This window comes from Musca autumnalis, unplaced genomic scaffold (genome assembly GCF_047663935.1).
Source record: "Musca autumnalis isolate F117 unplaced genomic scaffold, ASM4766393v1 scaffold_29, whole genome shotgun sequence".
Classification (NCBI taxonomy): domain Eukaryota; kingdom Metazoa; phylum Arthropoda; class Insecta; order Diptera; family Muscidae; genus Musca; species Musca autumnalis.
The window spans coordinates 293655-303780 of record NW_027411855.1 but is presented as its reverse complement, the minus strand read 5'-3'; positions in this window follow the sequence as shown (position 1 = coordinate 303780).

Here is a 10126-nt window from a genome sequence, read left to right as displayed (position 1 = left end):
ACTGTAGATGTTTTGGGTCATGAGATATGTGATATGGACATGTAATGGATTTGACAAAGCTTACCCCTGTATTTCTTGAGACTTGGCTGCTTCTGCACGAATTCGATATGATCATCTAAATTGAATGGACTGTGTGTCAAAGTTTGCTTAATGGATTTGGAAAAGCTTACTCTGTATTTCTTGAGACTTGGATGCTTCTGCATTTATCTTCGAAACGGAATTCGATATCATCATATAAATTGCATGGATTGTGTGTCAAAGATAGCTTAGCAAACAACGTAGGGAACAAGACAGTAGATCTTATGTGTCATGAGATATTTGCTCTCAGATAGACACGTGATTGATTTGACAAGGTTACCCTTGTATTTGTTGAGACTTGCATGCTTCTGCATTTATCTTCGAAACGGAATCCGATATTATCATATATGTAAATTGCATGGATTGTGTGTCAAAGATAGCTTAGTAAACAACGTACGAAACAAGTTTGTAGATGTTATGGGTCATGAGATATGTTTAAGTTCAAATGTGATTTTTATTCTAATTCGACTGACTTTTAGTCATGTGTCAACCCCCCTTGTCAGAAATAGTCTACTACGTAAATCATCCAACTTTGCGCTTTCGGCGCAAAGTAATATTGACATATTCTGATAAGAGAGGTTGACAGTTTGCCCGCCAAAGTCTAGTTAAAGCTGCGTTTGAGGAGAGTGTGTTATTCGACACAAGGCAGAATAGACGAACTTCGTTCACGGACTCCGTCCACTTAACAATACTAACAACAATTATTGTTTACGAAAAAAGGTAAAAGCTTTACGAGCAAACATTCAATAAACATACCAAACATCAATACTAAAAACCCTTGTGTTTTTATTTCTCTTCTTTTTCGTTTATTTACACCGCACAACCTCTACGAGGCAAACAACAACAAAAGCTACGCTTTAAAATATACAGTCCACTCATCATTTGGTGTCCCACCTAAACTTTCTGCTTTCGCAGCTAAACATCTGGTCTCTTCAGGCTGGATTAGACATTTGGTCCATTCGTACCGGATAATAACAAGCAAGGATTTCATCCACTACGCCTGCCTCCGTCAGCATCATCAACAATTTCATCAATACAAAAGGTACGTACTGTCAGTTTTCTACGAAAGTGAGCAGTGTAACCCTTTAAACAATAACAACACAAAATAATAAAAACATCCATCGATCGTTTTACAATAGTGCCGCGTTAGTGTTTTTGTTGTAATATTCTCTTACGAAATTTGCAAAAATAATTCTCTTATTTTTGTTACACGAAAATAAGCATAAAACGTGTGGTGTAACTAGCAGCAGTGATTAGTGATTTTTACAAAAACAACTGTGCAATAAGATCACTTATCAGTGCTGTAGTTTCGTTGATTTTGTTTTGATTATTAAGAAGTAAATAATCAGTAACCACCTTTGCGGTATAATAAAGCAGGTCGTAAAAATTCAAAATTAATTTTATAAAATATAATTTTACAAATTATTAATAAAACAAGTAAGAAAAGTCTATAGTCGGACGGAGCCGACCATGGGATACCCTATACCACTATCCTTGGACAATCGATCTCCACGGAACTTCTTTTCAATGATTGTGAAAAGTTAATTATCAAATATCAGAGATGAAATGTATAATACTTATGACCAAAACCAAAAAGTTATCTAGCATGACAAAAACATTTTTGTAGCAGGAAAGGAAAATTTAGTTCACACAAACTAAAATGTAATGAAACCCACTTAGGTAGTACTACTACTTCCGTTGTTGAAATTTTTACCAATTTCACACAAAAGTTTCAGTCCATTTAACCCGCTAAGTATTATCTGATCTTTACGTTGGTTTGTATGGTTCTTCTTCATCATAGACTCAAACTTTGTTTAAAATTTTGCGGGTTATTATTTTCACCTACAGAGCCGCTAAAAAAATGGTTAAAATTTTGTTTTTGGTCCATTTCATCCCCTGAACATTTCACGATCATCACCAAAAACTAACCATTTCTATTCCGGTCCGAACCCGACCTCCTTAAAAAATTCGTTACAATCGGTCCATAATTGCGGCCTTAAGCTTGTTTACAATTTTTAATGGACGGACACACATCGCTAAATCGCTTTATCTCGTCGAGATATGAATTTTGGCATACCAAATAAGGGGTCTAGGACGAATATTTCGTGGTGTTACATAAACTTTTGGAGAGACAATATGTAGCATGGGATAAAAGTGTGGTTCTCTACACAGAACCCATTATATATTAGGCTGTAGGCTCGTTATCTAGCAAACACTTTATTGCAATTTACATCAGAGGAAAGGTCAGTAGTTTTTTTCATATGTAGGCTACTTTGCGTAATATATATGTCCTCAAGGAATTAAAATATCGACCAAAAATAAAATTTTTATATTTTTCATAAAAAATGGTCAATTTCACCCGCTTAAGAATATCAGATCATCATTCACAATTGTAGGCATCTTTTTCGACCTATACTCTTACCCGGTGCAAACTTTTGTGACTATTGATGTATAATTGGGACTTCTAGCGAGTTTATTATTACACTACAAACAAATAATGGAATATATTAGGCTGTAACTCTGTTATCTTAGCATGTACACCAACATAATTTGCATCAATTGAAAGGTCAAGCGTTCCACTTCCAAGTATATCTCACTTGTCCGGAATGTCACTTCCAGGAATTAAGATAAAAGCTGTAAATTAAAAATTTTCACAATTTTCACACAAAAGTTTTGGTCCATTTAACCCTCTAAATATTGTCCGATCGCCATCTCAAATTGCAAGCTTCTACTTTGTGATATACTCTTACCTTATTTAAAATTACGCGTTGATCGGACTATTATTGAGACCTACAGAGCCGCTAGAAAATTGGATAAATATTATGTTTTTGGTCCATTTCACCCGCTAAATATTTCACGATCATCACCAATAATAATAGGGATCTATTCTGATCTGAACCCGACCTCCATACAAAATTTCGTGACGATCGGTCCATAATTGCGGCCTGGAGCGTGTTTACAAAATATAATGGACAGACGGACGGACGGACGGAGGGACGGACGGACACACATCTCAAAATCGCTTTATCTCGTCGAGATATGAAGATTGGTATACCACATTGGGGGTCTCCGACGAATATTTCGCGGTGTTACATGAATTTTTACCAAAACAAACTTATAATACCCTTTTCCACATTGTGGTATAGGGTATAATTAATTGTACTGTCCTACAAGTAAAATTTGTTAGTGCATTTTTTGATACACTGAGCAAAATTACGTGTAATTTTCGGTACACTGAAGAAAATTAAATAATTATTTAAATATTGTTTTTATTGAAATTTCTTGAAAAATTTATAAAAATTGTGTATTTTTCGATACACTGAGCAAAATTACAATCATCTTTCGATACACTGTTAAAAATTATTGGCATATATTTCGATATCCTAAATCCAATTTGCTGTAATTTTCGTTACAATCAATCATTTTGTACAAAATTAGAAACATTTTGGTAATTTATTCCAATTTTCGTTCTTATTTTTGCATTTCTGCTTTTAATCTTCGATTAAAATGGTCCTCACCCCATACGATTTCTTTATTCACAATTGATGCTCTAATTAATTTCGATGCGAGCTTCACTTCTTTACGGGATGAAGATCTCGACATTTATATTCTAGAGGTCTATGGGTCAGAGGCCAAAGAACTATGGAAAAAAGTCAAAGACACATTTGATAAGTGCTTGGATTATCTTCAGACCTCCGAAAAGTCAAATCCTTGTGACATCACTTCCGCTAAGAGCAAATATGATATCGCATACCGATCATATATGCAGGTCCTGGCGAGTATAAATAGAAAGATAAGTGCACTTCGTGCAACACCAAATCCTTACATGCAAATACCAATTCAGCAGAATTTGACTCCAAGGTTGGATGATTCGCATCCATCCAGTAATACCACTTCGGCTCCTTCTACAAATGGGAGTGCTACGCACAACCTTAACTTGCCTCCTTGTGATATTGATGTATTCAATGGGGGTTTTGAATCATGGCCAACATTCAGGGACTTGTTTTCGGCAGTTTACATTAACAACTCCAGAATAAGCGACGTCGAACGGTTGTGCCATGTGATCAATAAAACAAGCGGCGAGGCTCGGGAACTTGTTTCCAAGTTTCCTCTTACCCATCGAAGTTTTAGTTTAGCATGGAAGGCATTAGTAGATGCATACGACAACGTCCGCATCTTGGTTAATAATCAAATTAAATTGTTATTCGACCTTCCGGTCTTAAATTTAGAGACAAGTTCGGGTCTGAAAAACTTACAACGTGTTATAAATAGGTGCATTTCTGCCCTGACGATCTACGATGTGTCAACTAACGGTTGGGATCCATTGTTAGTGTTTCTATGTATTCATCGATTACCAAGAGATACTGTTACATTATGGGAGCAAAGCATTACAAATAAATCAGCTTTGTCTTTATGGAAAGATCTGGATATCTTTCTTACGGAAAGAATCCAAACCTTAGATTGTCTTCGCAATATAAAGGGCTTAGATTCGAAACCCATCTCCGATGGTAAATATCAACAAAGGCATTCTCCGAGTGCACCATACTCTAAGTCGCCTTTTTCAAATCCTAAGAAATATTGTCCGGTATGTCCCCGACAGAAGCATCATCTTCGAACTTGTGAGGAATTTCGAAAACTTTCAGTTCGTGATCGTTTTGATATTGTGAAACTGAACTACTGCTGTGCCAACTGTCTTTCTCGTGGGCACCATGTCAAGGATTGCAGCAGCCGTTTCAATTGTTCTTGTTGCAATAGAAGACACCACAGTCTTTTACATCGTGAGATGACAGTAGGATCTCCCAATTCAGCGATAACATCGCCATCGACTTCTATTTCTAGTCGTCGATTTAATTCTGAGATTGGTTCACAACCAAATTCGAGTCCGAGTTCGTCCGATTCGCCCCCTACAATTACAACCCCTCCAAATCCTTCCACTTTCTTGAATAGACAGGTATTTCATACCACTTCGTCCAACAATGTTGTAATTGGGACAGCTATGGTGAATGTTATTCACAAGGATACTTCGTATCCAGTTCGTGCCATAATTGATCCAGCATCCGAATCATCGTTCATTTCAGAAGGAGTGGTTTCCAAACTCGGCATTACTACCAACTCGACTTCATCCACGATTACTGGACTTAATAAATCCGTTTCGGCTATTTCAAGAGAAATCAATGGAGGCATTGAGGTAGGGTCTTCCTTCGATAGAAATTTGTCTATTAAGGTTAATGCTTTGGTTCTACCAGAACTATCAAATAGTTGTCCGTCCATTTCACCTGACATTGAGCTGTCTTCTCGACTACCAAATATACGTTTGGCAGATCCAACTACGTTGGATTCCGGTCGAGTGGATCTCTTACTAGGAGCGGACATTTATCCTAAAATAATTACTGACGGGATCATCCACAACTTACTTGGCACTTTATTGGCACAAAATACGGTCTTTGGCTGGGTTCTAACGGGACCAATTCCATCATTAAATAATCGAACGTCTTCGACATCGAACGTTTCCAATAATTGTATCGATATCCGGTCGTCTTGTTTTAAAAACGCTTCGCGAAATCTGCGATAAACTATTGTAAGACGATCATTACCATGATCTATGCTAAGGCGTCTCCTCTACGGGAGTTTGCACTCGCCTTTCATAATCACCAATCTAGGACTTTCGTCCCGAACGGCAGTAGACACCCTTCTGGTACTTCTAGCCGCAACTTAATGTCTTTCGACAAGATCAGCACCCCCTGCTCTCTTCTACGAGAGATTGCACAGCGGGCTGCTCCATATCAAGGCTTCGCCTGGACTATGATACGGCGTCTCCTCTACGGGAGTTTGTACACGTCTTTCATAGTTCTTCAACAAATTAATATCTACAAACAGTTGCTGGGATCATCGTCCCGGAGCCTGCTCTTTTACGAGAGCCTGCACAGGCGCTGTTTGCTTGGTTATTCAACTAACCTTTACTAACAAATAAAACATTTTCGTCATTGTCGCCAATCCAACTGCTCACTGAACTGACAGCTACACCTTTTGTATGTTCGTTTATTTTGCAACAAACGTAGATTTTGCAAGTCCGGCGGAATGTTTAAGTTCAAATGTGATTTTTATTCTAATTCGACTGACTTTCATGTGTCATGTGTCAACCCCCCTTGTCAGAAATAGTCTACTACGTAAATCATCCAACTTTGCGCTTTCGGCGCAAAGTAATATTGACATATTCTGACAAGAGAGGTTGACAGTTTGCCCGCCAAAGTCTAGTTAAAGCTGAGTTTGAGGAGAGTGTGTTATTCGACACAAGGCAGAATAGACGAACTTCGTTCACGGACTCCGTCCACTTAACAATACTAACAACAATTATTGTTTACGAAAAAAGGTAAAAGCTTTACGAGCAAACATTCAATAAACATACCAAACATCAATACTAAAAACCCTTGTGTTTTTATTTCTCTTCTTTTTCGTTTATTTACACCGCACAACCTCTACGAGGCAAACAACAACAAAAGCTACGCTTTAAAATATACAGTCCACTCATCATTTGGTGTCCCACCTAAACCTTCTGCTTTCGCAGCTAAATATCTGGTCTCTTCAGGCTGGATTAAACAAGATATTTACTCTCATATGGACATGTAATGGTTTTGACAAAGGTTACCCTTGTATTTCTTGAGACTTGGCTGCTTCTGCATCTACCTTTCAAACGGAATTCAATATGATCATCTAAATTGAATGGATTGTGTGTCAAAGCTTGCTTAACAAACTACGTAAGAAACGAGACTGTAGATATTATGGGTCATGAGATATTTGCTCTCATATGGACATGTAATGGATTTGGCAAAACTTACTCTGTATTTCTTGAGACTTGGATGCTTCTGCATTTATATTCGAAACGGAATTCGATATCATCATATAAATTGCATGGATTGTGTGTCAAAGATAGCTTAGCAAACAACGTAGTGAGCAAGACTGTAGATGTTATGGGTCATGAGATATTTGCTCTCAGATAGACACGTGATTTATTTGACAAGGTTACCCTTGTATTTCTTAAGACTTGGATGCTTCTGCATCTATCTTCGAGACGGAATTCGATACCATCATATAAATTGCATGGATTGTGTGTAAAAGTTAGTTTAACAAACGACGCAAGAAACGAGACTGTAGATATTATGGGTCATGAGATATTTACTCTCATATGGACATGTAATGGGTTTGACAAAGGTTACCCTTGTATTTCTTGAGACTTGGCGGCTTCTGCATCTAACTTTCAAACCAAATTCGATATGATCATATAAATTGAACGGATTGTGTGTCAAAGCTTGCTTAACAAACGACGTAAGAAACGAGCCTGTAGATATTATGGGTCGTGAGATATTTGCTCTCATATGAACATGTAATGGATTTGACAAAGCATACCCTCGTATTTCTGGATACTTGGATGCTTCTGCGTCTATCTTTCAAATGGAATTCCATATCATCATCTAAATTGCATGGATTGTGTGTCAAAGATAGCTTAACAAACAACGTAAGACACAAGACTGTAGATGTTTTGGGTCATGAGATATGTGATATGGACATGTTATGGATTTGACAAAGCTTACCCCTGTATTTCTTGAGACTTGGCTGCTTCTGCACGAATTCGATATGATCATCTAAATTGAATGGACTGTGTGTCAAAGCTTGCTTAATGGATTTGGAAAAGCTTACTCTGTATTTCTTGAGACTTGGATGCTTTTGCATTTATCTTCGAAACGGAATTCGATATCATCATATAAATTGCACGGATTGTGTGTCAAAGATAGCTTAGTAAGCAACGTACGAAACAAGATTGTAGATGTTATGGGTCATGAGATATTTGCTCTCAGATGGACATGTAATGGGTTTGACAAAGCTTACCCTTGTATTTCTTGAGACTTGGATGCCCCTGCATCTATCTTCGAAACGGAATTCCATACCATCATATAATTTGCAAGTATTGTGTGTAAAAATTTGCTTAACAAACGACGTATGAAACGAGACCGTAGAAATTATGGGTCATGAGTGTTGTATATGTTAATATGTGTAAGAGTATATGTAATGCATAAACATTACATATACTCACAACAATTACTACTTTAGTCTTAAAACTTTTAATGTAATTTTATAATCAAAGTAACCTTTGCTATTTTGTATAATGTCAATCAATATTGAAAATAAATGTATTCATTCTGTTGTACACACTTATTGAAATTAGACGTTCTAATTTAACATGGTGTCAGGTGTACCAAAATTCTAAAAAATAATTTTCTGGAAATAAGCAGAATGGAAGAAAAGAATTCAAAGAATCAAACGTTTGCTGCCTCTTTATCCACAATGGATTTTAAAGCTACCAATCTTGCAAAGGAATGGAAGACATGGCATACAAAATTCAAGATTTTTCTAAGAGCATCAAATCTGGAATCAGAGGCTGACAAGCGAAAGGTTGCGTTGCTGTTACATCATCTTGGAAGTCAGTCGTTGGAGATCTTTAATTCCTTTGATTTGGATATTGATACAGTTAAGTATGAGGATCTAGTGCGATTGTTGGAGTCACATTTTACTCCAAAGGCAAATATTGTGATGGAAAGGCACAGATTTTTCACGTGTAAGCAACAAGAAAATCAAACAATTGATGAATACGCAACAATGCTGAAAAATTTGAGTTTGAACTGCGAATTTGGAAATTTGAAGAATGATTTGGTACGAGACATCTTCATATGTGGATTGTCACATAAGTACTATAATATCAAAGAACGGCTTCTGACAGAGGACAAAATTAATCTAGAAAAAGCAATTGAAATAGCCAAACCTATGGTGTTGGCCAAAGCGAATGTGATGACACTGCAAGAAGATGAATTTCTGGAAGGTGCTGTTAATGTTGTAAGAAAAACAAATTCAGGAAGAATTTTCAATTTCAAACCGAACAATGTCAAAAGTGAAAACGGAAATTGCCCAAAATGTGGCCAGAATCACAAATACAAGTGTCCAGCCGAAGGGGCAAAATGTTACAAATGCAACAAATTTAATCATTTTGCTCGAATGTGTATGAACCGAAAGAAATTTGTCAAGCAGATGCAGGCAGATGAAGGAGAAGCGGATGAAAGTGAAGATAATCAACGAGATTTTGATTTATTTGTTGGAGTTTTAAACCAAAGGGGCAAATCGTCGGCTGAATGGAACGTGGAGGTAGTGGTGAAAAATAAAAAGATACAGTGTCAGATAGATACAGGTGCACAGGCGAATATAATGTCGGCAGACACGGCTGGAATGCTGAAAATCAAAGATAACCTCAAGAAAAGTGCTACGAGAATCTTTACGTTTAGTGGAGAAAGAATACCAATTCTTGGAGTAGTTGACGTTAAGTTTTATTATAAAAAACAGGTATTTTATTCTAAATTTTATGTAGTAAATATGTCCTGCAAGTGTATAATTGGTCTAGAGACCGCTACAGATATGGATTTGATTAGACAGGTTAATAATATTTCTACCAAAAATAAATTAGTTGAAAAATATTCAGATGTTTTTCAAGGCCTTGGTCTTTTGCAAAAGGAATGCAATCTAAAACTTAGGGATGGTATTGAGCCGGTGGTTGAACCACCTCGTAGAATTCCATTCAAAATGTATTAAAGTTTAAAAGAAGAATTAGATCGCATGGTTAAAATGGGGGTAATAGCCCCAGTGAGTGAGCCAACGGATTGGGTGAGTTCAATAGTTCTTGTAAGCAAACCAAATGGCACTATAAGACTTTGTTTGGACCCAAGACATTTAAATAAAGCAATAATGAGACCACAGCATCCATTTCCCAATATAGAGGAATGTAAAGCAAAACTTAGTGGAGCAAAAATTTTTTCAGCGCTAGATGCCAAAAGTGGTTTCTGGATGGTGCCATTAGATGACAAGTCCTCCAAGCTTTGTGCATTTAATACACCTTTTGGACGTTATTGTTTCCTAAGATTGCCTTTCGGTATTAATGCGGCCCCCGAAATATTTCATGCCGAAATGATAAGACTATTTGGTGACATTCCCGGGTTGGTAATATATA